We start from the raw sequence: 24196 nt of genomic DNA on the forward strand, positions 1-24196 counted from the left end.
CATCTCAACGCTAAAATGTTTAAAACAGTAACTGTAAGTCCGATTACACGTTTTTGTACGTTTATTGTAACCTGTGGCACTTTCTACCCCCAGATGGTTATTGCCAAAATTAACGTGTAAAAGAGCTCCGTTCCATGGGCTTAAAGAAAATCAAGTGTTTCTACAAATTTGGCACTTATAAAAATTCTCAAGAATAAAATAGGAATTTAATCCAAATGAATCCCAGGTTCACATGATCTAGGACATATTTGGTATGAAAGCTAGTTTAAGGTCACTGGTTTGATTGAAATAGGCATGTATGTCTTAGACTCATCAACTTTGAGTATTATGCATACACACACCTTTTTGTTCTACCTGGTTTATTAGCCAAATGAGTTCATGTTCTCTGTATTGCAAAATTTGTCAGCCAAAAAATAACTTAGAATGATGGGTGATTTTGTCTGATGTCTTCTATAGTTTTTGTGAGTAATTCAAATATAATCGCTGGAAGCAAATGGTCTTCATCGACGCATGTGAGGTTAAGAGTTTTTAGGTGAACTTTTTAGCAGCGATTATGTTTTGTGGTATGCGTCTTTGAAGATAGTCTCCAGGATCTTTTTGGTAATCCGAAACTTTAGAGCTTTGCTAAGTTAAATGATGGAAATTCGTTCTGTGTCTAGATTATTTCCAAGTAGGATTAAATGAAGAAATGGTAATTACTGAACACAGATTTTTCTACTTTGGGCTTCCTTGTTACAGAGAAACTAAAGATAAATTTGGGTCTGTTAGTAAACATTGTTTTGTGCTTTATTGAAAGATTGTGCTATGAGGAAGCATATGTTTCTAGAAATTAGAAAACGTATTTACAGATTTCCCAGTCTAAGGAATGCTGGTGTAAAAGACAGTTCACAACTGCTTACTATTTCATTTTCACTGGGGATTAGCTGCTGAGGGTTAAAAATTCTAATTTCTATATGTGGCTAAACTTAATAGAAATAATAAGCGAAACAGCAGTGGACTGGAAGGACTGAAGGAAAATAGGATATGTTTTGGGTCATAAAAGCTACGAGGTATGGAGAGGTTTTATTAACAGAAAAAGGAAATAGTGTTGTCCTGGGGGGGAATCCGAATGCAGAAAGAAAAAAAATGTTGTAGGTTTGTGCAAAAGAAATCTTTGAAAAGAAATTTTAATGGATGATAAAGTTAGCTAAAATTAAAATGAGTTTATTTAAAAATGAGTTTTAATGTCCAAAGAACATTCATACAAAATTAGAATTTGGCTTTTGTCTCTGCTGAAAGGACAAAGTTTTTTGGATTTATTGGTCAACTCTTAATAGTAAACCAAAATTTTTCTTTACCTTTAATTTAATCTGCATGGAAAGACAAAGATTCTTTTTATGCTATTTAACTTCCTGTATTTGCCTGAAAAGTCATTAATTGTCACTTTGGTTAGATGGGTAATGAAGTATCGTGTCACGGTGACCTATGATCCTATTTAACCAAGTGCTTAAAAAACGTAGTTTTGACAAACTTTCAAAAACCTGAATTCTAAATAAAGTCTTTTTGACCCTCAACTTTGAGTTCTTCCAGGGAATTCCTACAGCATTTCAAAGATTTGTTTTGGCTCCTTATAAAAAGGAAGATATTAAACTAGTTAGGCATATTCGATATGTTAAATTACATGGAAAGGATGATCAAATAAGAGGTCATTCTAAGACTTCTTTGTACTGTGTGTGTATAAGTGTTCCAGAAATCATGAAAGCTTTCTGGGAATCTGATCCGTCCTGATAGAATGTCAACACTTGTAATTCTAGGTACGGTCTTAAAATGCGTGTCTCCCAAAATAACCAAATTTCCTTGTCCATGGCATTATAACGGACACTCATCAGATCTCTATCCGTGTCCATTTTTTAAAGTCTTTTGTCATTTCCGGATGGCTGTTGTTTTACTCTGATGCTTTCACTGCAAATGTGTTTCATGTTGAGAGAAATCCAGGGAAGGAATCTGGCTTGTAGTCTAGAATACAGATGTCTGATACCTGTCAGACCACACAACTGAGCTGGTAAGAGCAAAGACTTCCTGGAGTGTCCCTGGAAGGCACTATACCAGTCCTCCTCACTCACCAGACAGCAGCCAGCCTTGGACCTGACAGCTGAAGGAGGCTGGAGGTCTTCAAGTCAAATTGACGAGGAAGAGACGTAGTTGACATCGAGGTAGATGGCTCTCTCCCAAGACACTGGATCAAGCGTGAAACGCTTTCCTCTTCTCTTCCTTTCTTTTGCTCTGACGTTGGCCTGGAAAATCGATGCCATCACCTGTACCTCCCAGACCATTACTACCAAGGGGGTGACTTGGCCTTTCAGACCCTTGGGTGGCTGGTCAAAAACTCCCATCTGTCTGTTAACAGTGCCACCTAGTGGACGTAGAATGTGTCCCAACAAGGTCTGTCTGTCGGTCATGGTCATCACCCTCCCTTGCACCTTCGAATGCCTAAGGCTGGCACACGACCGGGCAATGCCTCTTATGTTATCTAAGTGTGCCCTTGACTTTTCACAACAGATATAAGACATCTCATTGGCCAAGTCCCCTGGAGTTACATCACTGAATTAGAAAAAAATGGAAATGAATGCTGAAAGGCATTCACGACTTAGAATTCACTTCCTTTGGCCATACTTCCCTGATGAGAAATAAATAGAAGTAAGGGCACCTGCGTGGCTCAGTCGGTCAAGCGTCCAACTTCATGTCCCTTCAGGTTGTGATCTCGGTCCTGAGATCCAGCCCTATACTGGGCTCTGAGCTAACAGCATGGAGCTTACTTGGGATTCTCTCTCTCCCTCTCTCTCTGCTCTTCCCTTGCTCATTCTTTCTCTCTCTCTCTCTCTCTCTCTCTCTCTCTCTCTCTCTCAAAATAAATAAACCTTTAGAAATAAATAGAAATCAGAATGTGACCAGAAACCCCTCTCTAACTCTTAAGGAGACTGCAGAAGTCGCTACTAAGACCACAGCTGCCCAACAAAGACCTTAGACCCTGGCCAAAGTTGTTCTTAACAGCAGGACAGCGCCTGATTACTTTCGAGCCCAGCACGGACATGTCTGGGTCCCGGCCAACACCACCTCCTGTGCCTGGATTAACACTTCTGGGAAGGTTGAATCTCAGTTATGTAAGATCACTGAGCGAGCCACCTGGCTCTCAAAAGTGACTCCTTCAGCAAAGTCTTTCTGCCACTGATTCGATTGTGATTGGCTTGGGTCTCGGGGAACATGGCTCCAAAGTGCATCCCAGACGCTGGGGGTTAGCCTGCTTCCAACAATCATAACAATCTCCCTGGGCACTGTATTTTCTCAAAAGCTTTAAATGCATGTTCGTGGCCACTAACCACCAAGCAGATGACAACCCGGAGACTGGACCGTCAGGAAAAGAACAAAGATGACAGATAAAACGAACAACTTAACAGTCCGAACCTTAACAGTCCTGAGCGGTGAATATCGCCGGGAGTGAACAAAATGTCCCGTCCTGGGAATGCCACGCAAGGGAAGGACAGAAGCTTCAAGAACCACAGAGCGTAGGAGGGAGTGGCACTAATGCCTTAAATCTGATCACCTCTCGGGTAAGCCGACAGTCTGATCACAAGCGGGGATTATTAAAAAGCAAACCGTGGGCACAGAATAGAGGCACTCATGCCAGAGACAGTCTGGTGGCCTCCCCCCAGAAAGGTGACCTTTAACCAGCCAAGCTGGAATTACCTGCTGGGCCCTGGGACGTGATCCACTGATCGACCCCTTCTAGTGACCTTGCCCGACACGGTCAGTTCTGTGCTAATAACTTCCTTTGTTCCCACCTCCTCTCCACCTTTGAAAGCCTTCCTTTTTGTGCAGCTGGGAGGGGCTCCCCTCTACTGGCCAAGATGGGAGGATGCTGCCTGATTCATGAACCATTTAATAAACCCAGTTAGATCTGCAGGTTGACTTGCTTGAATTCTGTTTGTTAATGGTTGTAACTCTTCTCTGTCACACTTCGGGGGAGGCGTCCCACCAACGGATATCAGGGCACCAGTGGCCGGTGTTAGATGGCCACACGGCAGTGGAAGGTGCACCTACCGTCACTGCGGACACTTCTGTCCCTGGAGCTCTGCTGGGGGTTGGGGGGGGGGGGACGTTCCCTCTGCTCACCGCACAGAGCACGTCCCTGAGTCCCTGAAGTGATGTGAGGACCATTCAAACAGCCCCTGCTGCCCTGCAAGAATGAGGACGGGGGCCACGAGCCACGGACACGGGCCACTCCTGGAATGACACAGAGACCCCGGAAGGCAATGCCATCTTGCCCACGCTTGGCTTTCAGCTTTAGTGAGACCCATGTCAGATCTCTGAACTTCAGAACTGTAAGCCCTGTCGGTGCTCATTTAAGCCCCTAAATTTGTAATAATTTATTGCAGCAGCCGTAGGAAATGAGCGCACCTCATCTTTGCATAATTAAGCGGCTGCAGAACACGGCGTTCCAAAGTGGCCCTCCCTCTCTGCCTGCAAGGAGGACGACAGAGACAGGAAAGGCGCCCCCCGGTCGAAATTTGGATGCCAAGTGGCCATTTTCACTGGCGAGCACAGCTTCTGGTTTCCACACAGGGGCACACAGGCTTATGTTGGGGTGATCGCATTATTTTTGTGTTTTTTTTTAATTAAGGCTTGAAAATAAATAAATAAAACAGTTGAATAAATAAAACAGATGGGGTGATCGCATTATTTTTGTGTGTGTTTTTTTTTAACTAAGGCTTGAAAATAAATAAATAAAACTGTTTAGAGATGAAGTCCCCAGATCTTGCTAAAAACCAGAACTGAATTTTGCCTCCAGGGATCCCGTGCTTCTGCTGGACCTGTTTCTCACCGTGACCGCTGCCCAACCCTTCAGGGAGGGTTTATTCTGAAACCATGTTGGTGTGGAGTCCACGGCCAACCTAGTCAAGCAGCCTGTGTCTTTGTTAGTCCAATCCTCCCACCAGAGAGGGCGCAGGCAGAGAGGTAGCCTTTACTCGGCCAAAGTGGGAAAACGTTGCACAGTCAAGGGGCAGCAGGCTTGTTATTACCAGAACAGTGTGGATGGTTCTAAGTAGCGTGGAGTGGTGGAGAAGCAGTGTCCTCAGTCTGAAAGGGGCCCTTGCCACACTCAATACGGGAACTCGGCAGGCTTGCAGGGGCAGGGAGCAGGAAGTCGCTTCTTACAAGAAATGTAGTTTGCCTGAGAAACTGAGGGACTTCTCCCAAACGTTTTGAGTGCAAAGGGTAATGGACAGCGATGAGTCCCTACCTGAGTTAGAATGCAGAACATGGGGAACATTGGGGAAAATTGGCTGCGGAGGGTAATTCTAGACGCTCTCATGGCGGGGGGGGGGGGGTTGTGGCTCTGCTGTGGTTGTTTTATTGGGATAATGATGTTGTCTTGGGGGGGGGGGCTCAGTGTGCCTGTGTTAGAGTGACGCACCCAGTCATCTCAGGGAGGACGCATCGGGGAGGAGGGGTAGTGTTGTCACTACAGAGAGGGCTGTCTGAGGATGCCGGGAGGAGCTGGACACGTGGGGTCAGGACAGAGGCCCTCTCCTCGGGGAGGCTCCTGGTGTCTTCATCGCCCAGAACAAGGACAGCTTCTAGAGAGAGGAGACATCTGTGAGGGCAAGTCCTTCTCACCCCATGCATGGCTCACCTGTGTGGCTCACCTGCCCCCTGCCCAGCGTGCACTTAGGCACTTTAAAAGGAAAGGACAAAGAGGTCCCCGATCTGGGGACATCCAAAGGGACAGGGTGATCACCGGGGACTGACAAACAGCATCCTTCCCTCAGAGGCTTTGGAAGTTTCCTTCGTCTTTTTTTCTCCAACCCCCGAATTTCTCTTCTTGTGGATTGGAGACCCGTCAGGTGGCCTCAGTCTCTGCCGTAGGGAGGCTGTGGACAAACTGAGTCAGGACTCGGCCTCTGGTCGGCCCAGCCGAGCCCCAGTCTTCATTCGTGTGACAAGTAACAGCTTGAATTTAAGGTGTTCCCCTACAAAATGGTTTACAGGGTTAAAGGAGGGGACGTACGAAAACCGCCCCAGGAGGCTTAGTTCTGGTATAAGTCTCCTGTCATTGCCAAAACAGACTATCACACACAAAACGTATCACCGTAGAGTTCTGGAGGTTAGAGATCTGGCGTGAGTCCCCCGGGGTCCAAATCAAGGCATCGGCAGGGCTGTGGCCTTCCGGAGCCTACAGGGAGAGGCTGTTTGTGCCTTTCTGGCTTCTGGAGGCTGCTTGCTGTCCTGGCTGCTGGCCCCATACCACCTGCCCCTCGCTCACGTCTGTCCCTTCCTGCCCCTGAGGGTCCCGCCTCCTCCTTCCCTCATCAGGACCCGCGCCCCATCCCACACACGTTCTGAGAATTCACGTGGACGCTGTCGGGGCCACTGTTCTGCCTTCAACAAGGTAAGGAAGTAAAATGCAAGCGTCCTGGGTCTTGATAAAGTGGAAGAAAGGAGTAGTTGGGAGGAAACGGCACGGGATTGAAGGGGCAGGGCTCCGGTGCTGCGTGAGGGCAGCGGGGACGTGTGCGGGGCACCTGGGCTACATCTAAACGGACCAAACAAGAGGCAGAGTCTGGAACAGTGACTCGAACACCAGTAGAGGAACTGAAGCATTTCTGTCAAAATGGGAAGGCAGTGAGAACAAGCAAATAACAGGTTATAAAAAAAGAGGGGGGGGGGGGAGCTGAGACACGATTAGGACTGGGCAGTCCGTGGGGTCTGAAGGAACAAAGTGGGGCATTCGAGAAAGAGGGCAAAACGTGTTCAAAGCTATGGAAATAACCACTCGCAGATTTTTTTAAAACTATTTATTTATTTTGAGAGAGAGAGAGAGAGAGAGAGAAAACAAAACCATGAGTTGGGAGGGGCAGACAGACAGAGAGAGAGGGAGGGAGAATTCCAAGCAGGCTCTACACTGTTAGTACAGAGCACGATGTGGGGGCTCAAACCCACAATACATGAGATCATGACCCGCACCAAAACCGAGAGCCGGATGCTCAACGGACTGAGGCACCCAGACGGCCCAACCACCGGCAGAATTAAAAACAACCCTCCTGTATCACAAAATCCCTCCCCGCCTCCCTTCCTCCCATCCAGTTTGTGTGTTTGCTTGCTCGCACTTTCCTTCTGCTGGAGGAAAACATCCAGAGACAGGAGGCATCTTTTCGGGTCACTGCTCCTCGGGAATTACCTTTTCTTTGTCTCTCCCAGAGCCAGGCTGCATCTGTTGGAGACCAGAGAAGCTCCGCTGTGGGGATGACGCTGTCCCGCGGTCCCTGCCGAGCTGTTGGGGGTCCGCCCTTCCCGTCCCCGTCCCCCGTCAGCAGGGTCTTTGCCCGGAGGGCGTTAGGCACTCGTGCTCAGACACCTGCACTGAACCAGAGGTTCTGGAGGCACCCTTGTGCACGCCTGCTCGGCTGTCCCGAAACCGAGGGCGCGAACCTTGTGACAGCAGCTGCTGTGGTCACCTCCACGCCCCATACTCTTGGGGAGCGCTCGAGGACCAGCTCAAGGAAGCAGCCCCTGAGGCTACGCTTTTAAAAAAAATTGTCACCGTATGCATCGATTTGCTTTTCTAAAACTGTGAGGCACAGGTGTCTTACTGGAGAAAGAACATGTAAAGGACACCGTCGGCAGTGTTACTGGAAAGGGGTCAAGCGTGAACAAGAAAAGAGGAAGTGGGAGTCTCTTCTGCCTTCTGTAATACTCCAGCCATCGGACGCTGTGACCGAGCAGGTGGCCTGGGAGCCGTCGCGCGCCCCGCGTCCGTGCGTGCGGCCCAGTGGGCACGACACGCGCGGTAATCAGCGGTGAGCAAAGCACTTAGGATGATGCCCAGCGTGGGGGAGACAGCCAGTGCCCCCTGGCAGAGGGACGGTGGCTCAGACTCGATGAAGGAACTGTCACCTAAACAACTGTGCGGCCCCGGAGCAGAAAAGTCATCCTGAAGGGAACACGCTTTTCAGTTCTGAATCCAAGCGGGAGGGGTTCTTCCCCCCAGACTGTGGAACCGTCCCCACACGTCCCCACATCTGGGAACTGTGTCCGGGGTCGGGAAGAGGGGGCCACAGTGGTGAGAACGGGGACACGTGTGGGAGCAGGACGGCGACGCCACGGCCAGGGCAGACAAAAGTGGTTCCAGGATCCAGAATCAGGCGCTGACCTTGAAGGTGGGCAAGCCAGGCCGATGACCACAAGGTCCCTAGGGCCTGAGGGACAGGGTCCCGAGTGAAGTGACCCGGATCCCCACCCCTATCCGCTGCAACAGGGGAGAAAGCACCAGCTTCCCACCAGCGGCTCCGGAGATGCTGTTTATCCTCTTGAGACTGTTATTTCTACTAGTGTGTATTTAATTGATGCTAGCTCTCCTTCCAGAAGGTGAATTAAGCATTCCCGACGAATCCTCTGCCGTCTTCAGAAAGTCCCACGTTACCGTGAGATGCGGAGACACTCTGTTTGCCGTCCTCCTTCCAAAGCACACCCGGAGACGAGACCCCGGGGGAGGGGGTCGTCACCAGGCTGTTGATTCCCGGGCGTTCAGACCTCACGGACGTGGACAGGGAGGCCCTCCTGAGGTTTACGACATGATTCTTGGGCAACAAGGAAAATGCAGGTAGAATCAGGGCAGAGCCCAGAGGCCAGACGGCTGTGTTGGTGACTCTCCAACAGCTTCTGCAACGTTGACATTTCGGGAGCAGCTTCTGGAACCCACCAAAGGCAGGTCCAGGTAAAGACTGTCCCTCCCCGTAGGCGGCCTCGACAAACCAAGCCTCCGAGGGCTCGCTGTCGCTGACACCGCAGGCAGTGGGAGCAGGGACCGAGAGCCAGGCCCTGCCGGCAGACGGTCTGGGCCTGAGTCCCTGCTCTGCCGCCTATGAGCTCTGTGATCTCCAGCAAGTCACTTAGCATCGCTGGGCCTCACTTTTCCCCTCTGTAAAATGGGGATGACGCTAACACTTCCCTAGGAAAGCTGTTGTGAGTGTCTCACATGTTCACATAGAGAAAGCACTTAGCGAGCACGCAGACATCTCCTATTCTCACCTTTTGCGAGTTGCTTTGGTTTATAAAGGCTCTGACAGCGTGGGTGCTCAAAGGTGTTAACGATAACATATTCACTATAACCAACCAACCGTGGACGGAGGTGTTAGGGTGGGAATGAAAACGGGGCACTCAGGAGCTTGTCTCCGGAGAACCAGGGATGCGCGTGCATGTGTGTGCGTGTACGTGTGTGTGGGGCCCATGAGCTGGCCGTGCAAGCCACTGGTCACCCAGAGAGCCCCCTCTGACTTTATTCTGATCTCTGACCTTCAGTTCTGAATCCTAGTAGCCTGTAGATACAAATGAAAATAATCTGCACACACACAAAAAATAATAATAAGGTTTGAGAAAACAGCCCGTGACATGCGTAAATTCTTTACATTGGATTCCGAGACATTTGGCGTGTCTAATGCCTGTGCTCTGTCACTGTGCCGTCCTCCGCTCCTGTGACGGCGACCCCGCTTGTATGACCGGCATGTTAATAACCTCTGTAAACAGAGGTGAAGGGAAGAACAAAAGCTTGGCCTTTTTTAATGCATGGAATAATAAAACAAGAACTCGGGGGTTTTGTTTTTGTGGTTTTTTTTTTTTTTTTATGTCTTTCTAACGCCTTCTAAGGAACAATGTTCAAATTGTGCCTCCCTCCTAACAAGATGGGATTTCGTCTGAATCCACGGCCGGGCACACTTCCGTATCCTCTCCAGACTTAGCCCTTTGCAGCTGACAACTGGTTTTTGCTGGAAGCCGTTGGATGCTCGCCGTTAAGCGCGGGCGTGAGCCTGCACTGCCCTCTGCTGGACGACAGAGGCCAGGTCAGGCAGGGAAATTCCTCCTTCTCCGGGAGTCCGTGAAAAGTATCCAGGAGCTTTGCGTGCAGAGCAAAGTGAGGCTGTTGTGAAGTCTCATACTCTTAAAGGGCAAACGTAGGAGGCCACTGGTGCATTTGGAGCCGGAGGGACTGGAGGGGCTGCAAAGACAACGAGGTTCCAGCTAGACCAGTCCCAGCTGGGGCACATTGGTCAACCCCTCTAAGTCTCAGGTTCCTCATCTTGAGAAATGGGATAATCCATAAGGATGCCCCAGGATTGCAGAAGAAAATGCGTGCAGGGTTGTCCGTTACCAGAGTGTTTTTCACTAAACTTTGGTTATCACTCAACCTCCTCCGTAAATAGAAACTTGGAGGACTTGACTGAGGGTCCCAAGGCCCTTTGTCTGCTTAGGGACAGAGGAGGGCGTAGTCCAGGCCAGAACCTCCACCTTCCCCCTGATCTCCAGGCCTGGGCTCCAGTGACCTCCTTTTGTTCCCCAATTGCTGCCTCGGTGGACAGCTGGCCTCAACTCTCTGCCTGAGCAACCCCATCTCCCCAACAAGGAAATGTGGTCTCTCCTCGGCCGAGCAGTATGCTCGTGGGTGCTATGGGCTACGCAGGGGCCAGTGTGAGGTTAGCACAGCTCTCAAGGGACGGACACAATCCCACGCGCCGAGAGCCGTCGGGTTGGGGCAGCGGGGTCCGAGAGCAGGAACTGAACTTACCGAACCATACAGAAGTTCATGTATTCACTGTATATTCATTTATTCGCCAGTATTTATATTAATACTCGCCGAGCAAATCTCAACACTCACGTTGATGGGGCGCCAGATGGCCTCTGGCACGCCCTCGCGCACCTGGTGGGTGGACCGCTTCCCTTTTCGTGTGGTTTGTCACGCCCCCAGGACCGTGTCTGAAACCCCCGCCCCGACATGCTCAGAAGATCTGCAAAGGGAACAGCCCCTCTGTGAATGTGAGCAGGTGTGGGGGTCACGGTGACGTGACGGTAGGCCACCCGAGCTGCATATGTGCTGGCGGGGGCCATCCGTGCATCATCCCAACCCCAGGGACATGCTTTCAGCAGATCTCACGGGCACAGCCCCCCCTGCCCATCAGGACTCCACGACACCCGATGCTTAAACAAGGATGGCTCAAAATCACCACCACTCATGGTTTGGGCTGGAATTTCAGAAATAATCCCAACTGGGCCACCTTCGGTGGAGTTTAGTCTTCCTTGTCTCTGACTTCTCATTGGATCACAAGAACGATAATTTCTATCTTGCCAACTGGTTGAAAGATCTCGAGACAGTAAACTGCAAACTCCTGGCTCCTACCCAGAATGGACGCTAAGTCAAGGGCAGCCATTGTTTTATTTTCACACCGAAACAAAATACACGTAGGCACCGTGTGCACATAAGGTTACACGCACACACTGGCACGGATAAAAATATACGTGTTGATTTCTGATTTTTTTAATAAAATATTTTACTGACACCAGAGAAGAGGAAAGAGAATGCACTCCTGAAATTATAAGGGGTGGCTAAGTTGACTTAGCCAAATGAAAAAACTTAAAAGACACTGCTTTGGGTCGTGAAGACAGCCGCTTTCTCATCTCTGGAGGGAAGGGAAACATGTTTTATGGAAAGAGCTAAGGAGAGAGCCACTAAATAAAAATGAGATTTAAACTCGTTCTAAGGAATGAAATCAGTGTTACTCCTCATTTGCCTTCTTAAGTATCTTGAGGAAATAAAAGAGAAGTCTCACCTCTGGGTATGTATTCTAGGCTGACTTACATTTTTGCAATGCATGAAGTTATAATCGTGCTGTAGAAATGTACTGTTCCCGACACACTTAGCAGTCCTTGCTCCCCTCCCCCCAAAGAAGGTTTTGTGCAGGCACATCAGCTATTTTCGGGCCCATAAGTGAAGGGAGAGAGTCACAGTGAACCACAACTTCATGCATGAGGTCCCGGGGGCAGCCAGCCTATGGTCTCCAGAGCCAGACTGTATGGTTCTAGCATTTCCTAGCTGTCTGACCTTGGGAAAACTGCCCACCAACCTGTGCCTCAGTTTCATCTACTGTAAAATGGATGGAGACAGTAACACCCCAACCGTATTTCTTCTTTTATCTATTTTTAAATATTTTTAAAAGTTCATTTATTTTGAGAGAGAGAGAGAGAAAAAGAGAGAGAGAGAGAGAGAGAGTGTCCTAAGCAGGGTCCCCGCTGTCACCACAGAGCCTGATGTGGGGCTTGAACTCACAAACCGCAAGATCATGACCTGAGCCAAAATCAAAAGTTAGATGCTTAACCCACTGAGCCACCCAGGTTGCCCACACCAACCATATTTCAAAATTAAATCTGTCAGTACCTAGAGAATAACACGTCAATACTGCTGTTTGTGAAATAATGCTTTTGACTTTACTGGTATTTTAAAACCCCTTCAACTCAAAATAGATGCCAACGCCTCTTGGAGAAGTTACTCCTGACAATAATAAGGAAACTATCTCCATCAAGAACATCTATGGAAAACGTAGCTAACATCAAACGTAGCTAACATCATACTTCGTCCTAACACTAGGAAGGAAACAGGAATGTTCACACTCACCAATTCTATTCACTGTTATATTAGAGGTCGTAAGCATTGCAATAAAGTAGAAAGAAAGGAATAAAAGGTATTTTTAAAAAGCATAAAGATAAGAAAGAGAAAAATAAAATTGCCTCCGTTTGCACGTGATATAATTGTTTACATCAAAAATCTTAAGGACTCTACAATGAAACTACCATAGCACACAAGTGAATTCACTAAGGTTTCAGGACTCAAAGTAAATGTACAAATTTCAATCATATACCTATATACCATTAACAAAACTCGGGCAATAAAACTTAGAAAACCTATACCATTTTACAATACTATAAAATGCTTAGAAACATATAAAGTTGTGCAAGACCTGTTCATTGAAAACTACATATGCTGCTGAAAGAAATTAAAGAGGAGTAAATTAATAGAAAGATATACCATGTTAATGGATTGGGAGGTTCAATATTGTTAAAGTGTCATTTTTTCGCCATATTGTTCTACAGAGTCAGTTCAATACCAATCAAAATCCATGGGGGAAAAACAAGGAAATTTTTTATATTTATATGGAAATGAAAATAACCTAGAGTAAACCAAACAATCTCAAAAAAAGAAAAGAAAAGAAAATCCAAGTGAAGAAATCACAGTACATGCTTTTTCCTACTGTTATACAGTAAATGTGTAGCATGGTATTTATTTAAGGATAACTAGATCATTAAAACAAAATAGAAAGTCTGGATACATACAGTTAAGTAATTTTTGATGAAGGCATCAAAGTACCTCAAAGGGGAAAAAGAAAGTTCTTTCCAGAATGATACTGAAACAACTGAATATTTGCACAGAGGGGAAAAAGCTACCTCAACTGCTATTTTATAGCATACACAAAAATTATTTCCAGATGGATCAGAGTTTCATTAAACCCAAAGCTATAAAGTTTCCATCAAAAAAATCTAAGAGAATATCTCATGAGGTCACAGAGTTCTTATACCAGTCAAAGAAAGCACTAACCTTAAAATAAGAAAGTTGCCCAATTTGAATTAAAACTAACAGTCTGCTCTTTTAAAAGACAACAATAAGAAGATTAAAGGGGAGAATTTTTATCACATGTATATATGACAGCAGACTTGAATCCAGAATATATTTTAAAAACTCTCACAAGTCAATAATTTCAAGCTTTAAAAAAATTAAAAATAAAGATGAATATTCTAATGTTTTTAATGGGCAAAATATTGAACAAGCACCTTATAAAAAAAATAATGGAAGCATCAATAAGCACCTAAAAGTGTGCTCAATAACCATTGGTGGTCAAAGTGACTAAAATCACTTTGAGATACCCCCACGCCCCCACAGGAATAGTTAAAAGGTAGTCAGATAACATCAACTGTTGACAAAGATAGGAGGCAAATGGAACGTTGCACAAATCTTGTGCATGAAATGGAACCATCTTGAACTTTTATTGGAAGTTTCCCTTAAAGTTCAACAGATTCTGATCTGACAATTTCACTCTAGATCCTAGAAATTTACCCATGATGAATAAAAATGTAAGTCCACAAAAAAGACTACAAGAATGCTTGTGGCAGTTTTATTCAGCACAACCCCAAACTGGAAACAACTCAAACATCCATCAGTAAAAAGTGGACGAACAAATAGGTAGCTAATAAAATAAATGGAAAAACAGCAGGGGCGCAATTTTAAGAATCTGACCGACACTAGGGAAGCAAAGCCAGACACACACGAATGTATAAATGTATGATTTTATTTCAATAAAGATCAAAATCAGAATTTTAGTGGACTCTGGGAGAGTGGAGGCTTGCCACAATGGGGCAATTTCTTGGTGATGGAAATTCTCTATGTCCTTATTGTGGTGGCCATTTCCTAACTATACACATTTTCATATGTTTGTCAAAACCAACCAAAGCATACACATCATGTTTGTGTATTTATTACATGTGAATTATGCCTTGATTTTTAAAAATTGTCATTATGGACATATAGCTGATAGAATATTATATTTATCTCAGGGGCACGGCATAGTGATTTACAACTCTACACATTATTCAAAGCTCACCATGGTAAGTGTGCTCACCATCTGTCGCCATATGACATTAAAAAAATATTATGGGCTATATTCCCCACACTGTACTTTCCAGCTCTGTGACTTACTTATTTTATAACTAGAAGTTTATACCTCTTAATCCCCTTCACCTGTTTGGGGTCTTTTGTGATTCCATACAAATTTTAGTATGATTTTTTTCTAGTTCTGTGAAAAATGCTATTGGTATTTTGGTAGGGATCGCATTGGATCTCTGGATGGGTTTAGACAGTAGCATCTTCTTTTCCCAATACACCACGAGCATGGTGGATCTTTCCATTTGCTTGTGTCCTCTTTAACTCCGTTCATCAATGTCTTAATGCTTTCCAAAGTCTAGGTCTTCACCTACTCCGTTAAATTTTTTCCTAGGAACTTTATTCTTTCTTGGTGCAGTTGCGAATGGGATTTTTTTCCCCTTAATTTCTCATTCTGCTATTTAGTGTACAGAATGCAAAAGAATTCATATATTAATTTTGCAACTTATAACTTTATTAAATTCCTCTTTAGCTCTTATAGATTTTGGTGGAGTCTCGGGGGTTTTCTATATATAGTATCATGTCATCTGCAAACAGTGACAGTTTTATTTTTTTCCTTCCCAATTTGGATGACTTTTATTTTTTTCTTGTCTGATTGCTGTGGCTAAGACTTCCAGTTGAATTAACTATGTTAAATAAAAGTGGAGAGAGTAGAGACTCTTGTTTTGTTCCTCATCTTAGAGAAGCTCTTAGTTTTTTACCTTTGAGTAGGATGTTGGCTGTGGGTTCATATGTGGGCTGTATCGTGTTGAGGTGTATTCCCTCTAACCCAGATTTGTTGAGAGTTTTTAGCGTGAGCAGATGTTGTATCTGTCAAATGCTTTTTCTGCACCTATTGAGATAATCATATGATTTTATCCTTTCTCTGCTAATGTGATATATATCACATTGATTGATTTGTGAATATGAAACTACTGTCCTTACCATCCCTGTAATAAATCCCAGCTTGATTGTGGTGAAAGATCCTTTTAAAGTATTGTTCAATTCAGTTTGCTAATACCTTGTTGAGGGTTTCTGCGTCAATATTCATCACGGATATTGTGTGTTTGTTTGTTTTTATCGTATCTGTGTCTGGTTTTGATATCAGGGTAACGCTGGCCTTGTGGAATACATCGGAAAGACACTGGCCTAGGCCGGAGCAGCTTTGGAGAGGCAGAAGTGCCCCAAGTCAGGCAGATCAGATGGGGCGGGCCTGCTGGGGAACACGGGGTGGGCACAGGGCCCAAGTGGGGGACATGGAGAGGGTCAGCACTGGCTCCAGCTATCCAGGCTGGCGGAGGGCAAGAAAAACGACGCCCGCCAGCGATTTTGTTCCTGGAGAAATCTCCCGCAGATCCCCGCCCCTCCATCACACATGCTAAGATTAGTCAATAAATCTGTGTCGTGTTCCCCATGTGCTTCTCAAACCGCTGCTTCTGCGCTGCGGCTCAGGCCGAGGTATTTAGTGTGCCGGCCTGTTAAGGGTGGGGACTCAGCTCCTACCACCCTCTGGCTCTCCCCACGCTAAGCGCAGCTGGTTTTTAAAGCTCCCAGGGTTAAGTTTCACAGGTTTGCAAAGGCAGACGTTATGAGGATTCCTCTTCCCGGTGAGGGTCCCCAGGGTTGGGGCACCTGGTGTGGGGTCTGACCTCGCTGTTATTCTGTGCTCGTGACGTCCCCTCTGCTCGTGGTTAGTGGGACTGGAGGGTTGGTTCCTGACCACCTCCCCGCCCTCCCACCTTGCCCAGGAGGCCTCCTCTCTACCAGCAGCTGTGAAAGGCCGGCTCTGCCAGGACGGCTGCAGAGTGTTGTGTCCGCGGGTCAGGTGAGGTCAGGATCCTCCTACTCTGTCCCCTTCACTCTCCTCCAAAGATGTCAATTTCACAAGGGGATCAAGGCCAGCCCCGTTGAGATCAGAATTTTATAAGGCTTCCTGGGCCCGACGGTTTAAAAATTAACCAGACAAAGCTCCTCCCCTTATCTAAATCTTCCTATGCTTTCTCCTTGGCTTTACAACAAAATCGTGTTTGCTGTGATTTACACGGTGAGCCTGATCTGGCATCTGGCCCCTCCACGCTCATCGCCTGCCCCTCACCCTCCCGCTCCCTCTCCATCCTGGACAGCCTGGCTTCGATGTCCCAGGTGCTTGCACGCACACACCCCCAACACACACTTGCCCCACACCGTCCCCCAGATCAGTACCTCACCAGTCTCTTCCGCCGTTCACACCGCAGACGTCTTTGCTTCCAAGATACCTCCTCTTTGCCGCGGTCTATCATTCCCAGAGCCCGAATCCTACCCGAAATTCAACACTGTGTTTATCAGCTCACTGGCCGAGCGTCCACCTGCCCACGGAACCGTTAGCTTCTGGAGACAGAGACTTTGCTGTCGCGCGCCCCCAGAGCTCAGAACCCGGTAGATGTGGCCTAGACACACGGAACCTTAGATGCCGAGCGTCCGTTCATCTGGGTGGCTGGCGAGGTGCCCCGGAGGCCAGTCGGTGAGCTCATCAAGCGTGCATCAGTTGTAACGCCCCTTGTCGGCAACACCCAGGACGGTCCCAAGGCCGACGTTCTCAGATTTCACAAAGAAGCAGTGGTGCCTTCCAATCACAGTCCCAGTGCTTGGTAGGTAAGTGGATCCGAAAATGTAATTCCCAGGCGCAAGTCTGAACAGCTGTGTGAAAACAGCCGTGGACTTCGAAGTGTGAACGTGAGCGTTATTCTAATCTGGGTGTGTCTTTGGTCCCACAAGAGGGAGGACAGTGGCCCCGCTCGCCTAGACCACCCTGCGCCCCAGGGAGCACTTCTGGTTTGGGACGAGGGGGGTCACCAGCCCTGGACCGGGGCGGCCTTCCCCAGGTGAGAAGGGCACCTGCCTGCGGGAGTGACCGCACGGAGGAGGGACGCTTACCCTTCCTCCCGTGTCTGGGGTTGCAATAGCATCCCTATCACTTGTGGAACTGACACGAAGGGATTAATCTGTGTTTTGAACCGTAAGGACACGTGACAGGTGTACCGGGATGATCGACCGCTCGCTCCGAACGCCGACCTCCGGGTTGGCATGAACACACTCGCGGGCCCCAGGACATTAAGTAACAAAATCGGGAGCAGGGGCTCTGGGTTCGGATCCCGGTCCTCCAACCTCCCGCCTGCGTGGCCTTGGGCACCCCACCCCGCCTCTCCTCCGCGGCGTCTTCACCTATAAAACGTTGATAATAACGGTGTCCGCCTCAACAGGCAGTGCGGAAGGAAGGATCACATACCGCGTGCCAAGACTTTACCGAAACGCCCAGACCTTTGAACGATATTTATTTGGTGTCTTTTGGAAGCAAAGGGCCGTGGCCATGCTCCAAGTTCAGCGAGAAGGGGGATGTGCCCTGTCTTGAGTCAAAGAAGCTATAGACGTTGTTACGTACGCTAGAAAATAAGGAACTGGGGGGTATCAACAGAGTTAATATTCATGGATGTCAGGGGCTTACGCACACGATCTCCCTCAGCTTTCACAACAGTGCGACAACAGCATATGGCTCAGGACACACACTGCCAGACTACAAGGGATGTCAACCTAGCTCAAAAGGAAGAAAGGGCAGGGAGGGAGAAAGCGAGAGAGAGAGCCAGAAAGGAGGAAGAGAGAGAGAGGGCGAGAAAGAGAGGGGGAGGGAGAGACAGAGGGAGAGAGGAAGAGGGAGAAAGGGAGGGGAGGTTTGGAAGGAGGGGGGAAGGAGGGAGGAGGGAAGGAAAGAGAAGGAGGGGGAGAGGGAGAGGTGGAGGGAGGGGGAGGTTTGGAGGGAGAAGGAGGAAGGGAGGGAGAGACACAGCGGGGCAGGGGGCGGGGGGGGGGGATGAGGTGCTGGCTTCCACAACTGGAACAGCTGCAAGCCCCCCAGCCTCAGCGCCAGTGAGGGGCCCCCCTCTTTGTGCACCCCAGCTGTATTCTCCCCTCTCCCTCCTGTTTGCTGGCCTCCTTCCCTCCTTCAGCCGGGCTTTCTCTGTGAGCCAGGGAACGGGGTTCTGGAAGCCCAGGGCCGAGTGCTTCCCCGCACCCCCCGTGGGAGGCGGGGCCCCTGGGTCCGGTCTCCAGGAAGTGCACAGGGGGGCCTGAGTTATATGCCCACCAGGGGCCCCGCCACCGCACAGGGTGCCCCCGATCAGCCCCCCGATCAGCCCCAGACAAAGAACAAAAGAGAGAAAACAAGTAAACGAAAGAAGAGGTATTAATTGCCACTGAAGCCAAAGACGCATCACCAGCAGTGGCGATGCCTCCAGGCCCCCTGTTGCGACAGGGGAGGGTTAGGTCTTAGCCCCAGCAGGGCCCCGGAGGACAGAAGTCTTAGGAAGTGAAAGCGTTCATCAGTGGAAGAAAGAACTCTATACAAATTGGAGTTCCCCAAAACTGGAACAGGGTTCTAGAGCTTCTCAGATTCTGGAAAGTGCTGGATGCACTTCTGCCTGCGTGTGAACCGGCCCCACACAGACACAGGGGGGAGGGTGTCCTCAGAGAGCCCGGGCCAGCCCGGGGGAGCCCTGTGAAGGCAGAGCCGGGGTGGTGTGGGGCTCCCCCCACAGGCACACTGGCATCTCCCCGGACCCTGCGGGGCTGGCTGCCCCCAAGGTCACGGACAGAGTGATGCTTTCCGGAAACTGCATGTGCTGTCTTCAAACCCAGCTTCCCCCCACTGATACGAAAAGGGAAACAATTTTAAATATAAAAGCACATGTTCAACGTGAAGGTTTAGCGGGCACAAGGAAGCTGATGTGTTCTCTGCGGTGTAACGGCCACTTTTTCTGAGAGGTCTTTTTTGGGGGATTTTTTGACAAGTTTTTAGGTTCTGGGATCCCGACTTCAATTTCCAGGCATCTGCAGCTAAACCAGGTCCAATGTTATCCACACTGCGTGAGGCTGATCTGAGCAGAGACGCCACCAGCCTCAGGCCTCCTTCTGACTCGCACAGCGAGCAGAAGGGGTATCCTGGAGAAGCCAGCCCCCCCACCACCCCAGACCTCACCGTCTCTCCTGCCACAGCTGGAGACCACCCGCCTGTGGTCCTCGCCCTCTCCTCCGATGGCCACCAAGCTCCCCGCCAGGTCCCTGACCCTCAGGACAGGTCAAGCCACACCCACGATTACACTTTTAATTTTTACCACGGCCACAGAAAGGACTTAATTTGGAATGTAGGAAGAACTTTCCAGTTACAGGAGTTTTGCATCTCTAAGAAAGATAGCTAAGGGTTTCCTTCTGTCAGTATGTGCTGGACGTCCGGCGATCCCTGGTTACTTAAAAGCTCTTTAACATAAGCAGGGGAAATTTTCGTCTCTTTCTCTCATGTAGTCTTTCTGTATTAGAATCAAAGGAAATCAGATTGGAAAGGGAGCTTCAAACGCAGGAGGTCAGTCTTCCTGCTTCAAATCCCAAGCATAAAGATGTTATTGTCATTGGTGCAGTTGAACACGAAGGGGACTCAGTGACCGTGGGGGTCCTGCACTGGACGCTGAGACAGGAGAAGAGCATCCGTGGAGAAGCCAGTGACGTCTGAACAAAGGCCGTAGAGTAGTTCACAGAGCTGTGACCACGACAACGTTTAGGGATCAAGGCCCCGCGGTTATAAGGGGCTAATGTCAGGGAAAGCCGGGACAAGGAGGCACGGCCATGGTCCAAACGATCTTTGCAACTTTTCCACAAATAAAATTATTCCAAAAGGAAAAGTTTATTATAAATGAAGTACAGATGGGCACCTGGCTGGCTCAGCCAGTGGAGCATGTGACTCTTGATCTCTGGGTTGTGAGTTCGAGCCCCACGTTGGGTGCAGAGATTACTTAAAATCTTGGGGCGCCTGGGTGGCTTAGTCGGTTAGGCATCCAACTCTTGGTTTTGGCTCACGTCACGATCTCACGATGTGTGAGTCTGAGCCCCACATCAGGCTTTGTGCTAACAGTGTAGAGCCTGCTTGGGATTCTCTCTCTCCCTCTCTCGCTCTCTGCCCCTCCCCTGCTCACACGCATTGGGCGCGTGCACGCTCTCTCTCGGAATAAATACATAAACGTTTAAAATGAATAAATGAATAAATAAATAAAATCTTAAAAATAAATAAAGGACGGATTTCCATTTATTTCTGTATTTCTGAGTCAAATTTGTTTTGTGTACTGAGTAATAATGCATTTTTAATCCCTTCGTGTGTACTCAAATCCAGATCCCCATTCGAGATGCCCAAAGATGAAACAAATCAACAAACCTCCTTCTCATTGCCATCCGTGAGAGCAAATGGACAATTTCAAAACCATTAAAACCTTAATATAATTTTGAGAACTTAAAGTGAGCACCACACATTGAAACTAAGGGTTTGGATGTTTGAACCGAATACTGCTAGGTAAGCACGTAACGTTTTTGAATAGACTCATCCTTTTACAAAGTTCATGTAGTAGCATTCCTTCCAGTGAGAGAAAAATAGAACTGTTTGCCTTTTATGGTTTTTGTTCCCTTCCTCTCATTATTCTATAGAAAAGAGGAAGAGTGGGCAAGCTTATGACAAATAGCTCATATTTAACCTGAGATTTAATTTTTTAACGTTTATTCACCTTTGAGAGACAGAGAGAGACAGAGCATGAGCGGGGAGGGGGCAGAGAGAGAGGGAGACACAGAATCCGAAGCGGGCTCCAGGCTCTGAGCTGTCAGCACAGAGCCTGACGCGGGGCTCGAACTCACGAACTGCGAGATCATGACCTGAGCCGAAGTCGGACGCTCAACTGACTGAGCCACCCAGGTGCCCCTAACCTGAGATTTAATATAAGCCCAGACCTAATCTCTGGCTGCCCGGAGGAGGTGTGGATGGCAGAAGGTAGCAGGCGTCTGACCGCAGGCAGCCTCAGTGGGCCCTGAGGGTCTGGAGACCTGTATTTCTTTTCCCTAAGACCTGGGTAGCTCAGCTCCCCATAGCTGCTCAGTCCTATGACTCCACCGTGCTTTCCAACTTCCGATTACATTGTTTCTATCATTTTCCTTAATGAGGAAGGCTGCACTCTCGTCCTGCTCTGACTTGGCAAGGAATTCAGGTAGAGGACGATGCACGATGCTGGCACTCTTACTTGGTAAGCGCCTTGAATCATATAGACTTTCTACAACAGAGACTAGCACACTTTTTCTGCATGGAAACAGATGTAAAACTGTTTTTAATAGTTTTACATCTAAATAGACCCCAGGTTTGGGGGGCCATGTAGAATTTCTGGAGCACGGCCTACTTTGTTCAGTGTGTGTGTGTGTGTGTGTGTGTGTGTGTTTAACAACCCTTTGAAAATGTAAAAACAGGGCACCTGGGTGGCTCAGTCAGTTGAGCGTCCGACTTCGGCTCAGGTCATGACCTCACGGTTCGTGGGTTCGAGCCCCGCATCCGGCTCTGTGCTGACAGCTGGGAGCCTGGAGCCTGCTTCGGATTCTGTCTCCCTCTCTTTCTGCTCCTCCCCTGCTCGCGTTCTCTTTGTCTCTCTCTCAAAAATAAATAAACTTCAAAAAAATGTATAAACTGATAATAATAAAAATGTAAAAGCCATTCTTGCCACGAGAGGTTGGGTAAGGGAGGCCACCGGCCAGATCTGACCTGCACCTGTCCTTTGCCAATCCCGGATGCCGTTGACAGTGTCTTTAAATGTCTAAGAGGAAAAAATAAATAAGTAAAAGCTCCTATTAAAAACCTTTCCCTGAGACGACAAAGCATTTCTAGATGTGGGGGCCACCTCATGGGGCCGGGCTTGTTCTGACCGAGGGCTCTGAGCTCCGGGGCGGGAAGGCGGCGGGTTTGTGGGGTCGGTACAGACAGCCGGAGGCTCACGCAACCGCTGGTCAAGGCCCAGAGGGAGCCGAGTGCCCTCCGGGCTTTGGGGCTGGAGGACCCACCACCTCCTATCTCAGCTGCTGCTATGGGTCTGCAGGTGCCCATCTGATGCCGGCTCCCCTGAGCCCAACGGCCGGCCGGCCGCCTCCTCGTCTCCCTGCCTTTCTCACCAGGAAACAACAGACCCCCTCCCCTCCTGCAGCTGCACACCCAGGAACGGCCTTGGAGCTCTCACTGCCGCTTGTCCGCTGAGACCCACCTGCAGAGCAGAGATGCCGAGGCCGGTGGACAGCAGGGGACCGTCCAGTCAGATGGAAATGTGGCTCTTCTCCCTGATCTCTGATGCTGAGGTATTCTCGCGCTCGGGTGCTCAGGACGTCTTCAGCCCTCCATGCAGCTCTGACAAGTAGGGAGAGTGCAGGATGAGGGACGCCTTTGGGATGTCCCAAACCACACCCTCCTGGTCACCAGGGCTGATGCCCGGGCAGCTCCCAGGAGCAGGGCGGGAACACAGGACACAGATGCACCCTCTGTGTCTTGCTGCCCCAAGCTGCCTGTCCTCCGGGTGCGATCCCGTCTAAATCCTCAAGGGTCCAAGCATGCTGCAAAACGTACCTTCTCTAATTCAGAAGGTCAGAGCAGAGAACGTGTTTATACGTTGCCTCGCAAGCCGCGGTCCTCGTAACAGCGGGCAAGGTAAACAGGATCGGTTCCGTGTGGTCGGTGCATCTGTTTCGTTTCACAGAAACGTCGCTCCGATGCACAGTTCCTATCAAGGGGTCTCTAGAATGTCAAACACCGAAAGGAGGAAAGCGAGTGAAATCCGTTACTCAAACGACAACACCCACTGGCCACTGACATAAACACATCCTACGTCACAAGTTACGGTTTAACACACTTCTAATGCGTACGCGTGCCCAGCAGGGTCTATACAAAGACGCAGAGTGTAGAGCAGTCTGTCCTCGTTGTTCAGCCACACGCCCTCCTGTAGGACACCGGAAACATCAGAAAAACGCAACACTCGAAGCAGATCTCCATTAGAGAATGGCAGGGTGTCCACACCGGCCCCACTTCTCTGCTCGACAGCCGTGAACTGAAGGACCACGTCCCTCCCTCACCCTCCTTCGTGTCCTCCACGCCAAACCGGAGAATCTGAGACCTGAGAATCCACGAGGAAACAGGACAGAAAGGCCAGAAATAGACCCCAGTGTTAGTGCTGTATGATGCTCGATCAACAAGGTATCTTTTTCTCTGTCTGACTTACTTCACTCAACATGACGCCCCCGAGGTCCATCCATGCCATTGCAAATGGCAAGGTTCCATTATTTTTTATGGCAGAGTAATATTCCTTTATCTATACTATCTTGGCCATAGTAAAGCATGCTGCAACAAACAGGGGGGGCACCTATCTTTTCGAGACGGTGTTTTCGTGTGCTTTGGATAGATACCCAGAAGCAGAATTGCAGGATCATAGGGTAGTTCTCTTTTTAATTTTTTGAGGAACCTGTTCCCTGTTTTCCACAGTGGCTGCACCAGTTTGCATTCCCACCAACAGTGCACGAGGGTTCCCCTTTCTCCACCTCCTCGCCGGCATCTGTTGTTTCCTGAGTTGTTAATTTTAGCCATTCTGACAGGTGTGAGGTGGTATCTCATCGTGGTTCGATTGACATTTCCCTGGTGACGAGTGATGTTGAGCATCTCTCCGTGTGTGTTGGCCATCTGCATAAATGAAAAGCATGAAAAGTTTTCATTCGTAACTGAGTTTCAGTGTAGCGACCTCAACCCCAGGTGAGATCTGAAAATACACATCTGTCAAG

At 48.5% G+C, this 24196-nt stretch overlaps 1 long non-coding RNA gene across 3 annotated transcripts; it reads right to left on the bottom strand.

Moving 5' to 3' along the window:
• Window positions 1-18715: 18715 nt before the first annotated feature.
• On the bottom strand, window positions 18716-23868 carry LOC107180167. 3 transcript variants are annotated; one of them, XR_006210568.1, is made up of 4 exons: window positions 23291-23868; window positions 22995-23162; window positions 22639-22778; window positions 22034-22197 (listed from the first exon to the last, which is right to left on the bottom strand). It is a non-coding gene; the product is annotated as an uncharacterized LOC107180167 (long non-coding RNA). The 3 variants fall into 3 exon arrangements; XR_006210569.1 differs by lacking the exon at window positions 22034-22197 and adding an exon at window positions 18716-19890 and having other exon boundaries at window positions 22995-23868; XR_001510909.2 differs by having other exon boundaries at window positions 22995-23868.
• Between the last annotated feature and the right edge of the window lie 328 nt (window positions 23869-24196).

The sequence above is a fragment of the Panthera tigris genome, chromosome D4 (assembly GCF_018350195.1).
Source record: "Panthera tigris isolate Pti1 chromosome D4, P.tigris_Pti1_mat1.1, whole genome shotgun sequence".
Lineage (NCBI taxonomy): Eukaryota > Metazoa > Chordata > Mammalia > Carnivora > Felidae > Panthera > Panthera tigris.